Source organism: Meriones unguiculatus, chromosome 1 (genome assembly GCF_030254825.1).
Source record: "Meriones unguiculatus strain TT.TT164.6M chromosome 1, Bangor_MerUng_6.1, whole genome shotgun sequence".
NCBI classification, from domain to species: Eukaryota; Metazoa; Chordata; class Mammalia; order Rodentia; family Muridae; genus Meriones; species Meriones unguiculatus.
The window spans coordinates 107,552,449-107,555,755 of NC_083349.1; positions in this window are offsets into that span (position 1 = coordinate 107,552,449).

Here is a 3,307-nt window from a genome sequence, read left to right on the forward strand (position 1 = left end):
GGGTGACCTTTCCATTTCAGGAAACATTTGTTTACCTCAACACTAGTGCCTTGTTTTCTGACCTCCAGGTGAGGGATGTACGACTGGCACACCAGGCCACCCTTAGGAGTGGAGGAAAGCATTCTCTCTCCAGGTCGTCACAAGCCTTGGGTGCAATTTGAGCTGGACTCCAGCCCAGACTCACCTGGTGCCTGGACACCTTTATACAAAACTCTCTCAGCATTAAGGAGGGAATCTAATAGGAAGAATATGAAACTGAGGAGGAGGAGGACATTTTGAGAGCAAAGACTGAGTTGCCCACAAGTCAGCTCCTGGAGAAGTCTTTCTATGTCTAGTACCTGGAGGGCTGCAGCTGAAGGCTGGGTTATGTCTCACAGACTCGCAAGATCAATTGCTAGGAGACCTGACAAAGAGCCCAGCACTCCTGGAAGGATGGAAGCTCATGCTATGGTTGATCCATGGTTGATCATATCCATGGTTGATCCCTTCTGAAACATGCTAAGTTTGATTGTCGTTGGACCCATGTTAAGATGATGAGGCCTAGAGATGATGAGGTCATCAAGAAAGAGCAATGCCTCACTCATGGTATTGGGTTAGTTTCCATGGAAGTGGGTTGCCGTAAGGGAGGCTGTCCTCTTGTTCTGTTTCCTTTGCAGTTGGACATTTCCTTTCCATCTGCTGTCTTTAGGCCATCATCAGATGCTGAGTAGCCACTGGTACCATGTTCTTGAACTTACTAGTTTCCAGAAGTGGATGGAATCACCTCCCTGGGATCCACCAAGAGAGAGAAAAAGCCTCTTTTCAAACATGAAGGGCTGAACTGAAGCGCGAGCAGGGTTAGCAGGACATGATCAAGCTGGTGGGTCAGCAAGAATAAACTTCTTATCTTTATGTGCTACCTACTCTCAGGTAGTGTACTAGAGCAACAGGAAATAAACCAAGATACCTAGTTTTTGAGGGCCTTTGCAGTGAACCTGAACCGTAGTTTTAGAAACATCACTTTTGGGGATCCTTTGATCACATTTGGTTAATCAAGGTTGTCCCGTGACAACTCTGGCAAGTAGGTTGGGCAAAGAGATCATACATATTTTAGAGTTGAGAAAAAATGACTCAGAGAAATGACGTGTTGGGTACAAGTCAGAACCGCTACCCTCTGGTTTTAGTGTTTTGACAACTCTGCCATACTGCTTTCGACCAAACAGACTGCCAACATCCACCTCTGAATTTCATTTGATAAAATGCACCCACCATTAGTGAGCCCTTTATATTTCCTGCTAAGGTTTGAACATGAAACACACAGAGGCTCATGTGTTCAGTGCTTGGTTTCCTAGTGGTACTGCTGGGAAGTTCTGGAGACTGTTGGAGGTAGGACCTGGTGTTGGAGCAAGCAGACCACTGGATGTGTGCTTTGAAGGTTACACCTGGTCCCCAGCCCCTTCCTTGCTCCCTGCTTTTTGTCCACCATTGGGTGAACAACCTACTCTTTCTCATGGTCCTGCTGCCATGATGCCAAGAGCTGTGGACTGGAACCTCTGAAGCTGTGAACTAAAATAAACCTGTGTTCTGTCAGTCCTTTCTATCAGGTACTTGTCATAGCAACAAAACATTGGATTAATTCATCTTTAAAGCACGGGCCGTTTCCTCCCCACATTCTCTCGTGACCCACCAGCTTGATCATGTCCTGCTAACCCTGCTCATGCTTCAGTTCAGCCCTTCATGTTTGAAAAGAGGCTTTTTTTCTTTCTTGGTGGACCCCAGGGAGGTGATTCCATCCACTGCAGATGAAGTACTAGTAAATGACCAAGTACACAGACAGACAAACAGCACATGATCAAGTACATTGCCTGGGTTAGGACCAGAGTCCCAGCCTCATCCTTTTTACGCTCAGTGAGCTTTCAACTTTATCATGCTGTCTCTTCCCCAGAGGGCTGAGGAAACAGAACCAACTGCCTACAGGAAATATGCTGCAGCTTCCTCCACAGACACGGAGTTCTAGCAGAGCCTGACTCCATGGAAACAGCAAGGCAAGAAGACGGTGTATGCATGGCATTTCTTCTAGGCCCACTACAATAGTCACTAGAAGCTGCTGAACTGTTGAGGATTTTCATAGTGGCCAATTCTAATCCATATTCTCCTCAAAACAAAGCAGAATAACTGAACCACAGAACATCAGGAAAAAAGCTTGCAACTGGTCCAATGTCCTCATTGTACAGCTGGGACTCACAGGAGAGTTGTGGAACTGCTTGCTTAAGGCCACCCCACCAAGTTATGGGTAGAGAATATTTCCTCTTAGTGTGTGCTGACAAGGTTGACATCTCATCAGTTGCTTTTAGCTTGGTTAAAGCTGGGCTCCATTGGCTCCCCTGGATGCCCTATAACCTCACTTCTGAGTTGATCTTGTTTTAGTATGTCCTCTATTCTATGCAGATTCCTAATTTTGTTTGAGACTCTTGACCCCTCAACACATACATATTCCAAGTACATTCTTTTTTTTTTATTTTTGGTCCTGTGCTAGACCAGGTTATATGTAATAAGTAAGACAGGCCTCAGCTAACAGAAGCAGGGAGGTCACTTATAATAATAAATCCTAGAATTATTAGTTATGTGATTATTCCAAGAACTACCTGTTTGGGATTCTGGGCTGACTGTCCCTGCACCTGTGCCTAAAATTATTCTGTTTCCTGTGGCACTCCTTGGACTCCAAATCTTGATTTACAGGTTGCTCTACACCATCAATTCTCAACCTTGGGTAGGGCGGGGAGGTATCAAAGGACCCTTTCACAGGTGTCATCAGAAAACACAGCTATTTACATTACGATTCATAACAGTAGCAAAATTACAGCTATGAAGAAACAACGAAAATAATTTTATGGTTGGGGGGTCACCACAACATGAGGAACTGTATTGAAAGTTCACAGCATTAGGAAGTTTGAGAACCACTGCTCTAGACAGACAGACCCATGTTCTACTGCCTGCTTTGAGCATCTGAATTGACCAGGTATTGGGGAGCTTAGTACAAGGCAGCCTCTGCCCTGGTCAGGGCTGGGCATTGTTTTTCTGTGTGACTCCCCATCCCCAGCAGCAACTTTGGGTCTAAAATTCCAAGTCTGGCCCAGAACATTCTGTATAATTGTCTCTGACCTTGAACTCCTGACTCTCCTGCTTCTGCCTCCTGAGTTCTGGGGGTATAGTCATGTGCTGTCACGTTCTTGATTCTAAGTTTTAAGAGTATCTGATCTCATGCCAGTATTTGCCTCTGGCTTTGGCATGTGTGCCCACAGAAAGTATATATCTCCTGCCTGTATGA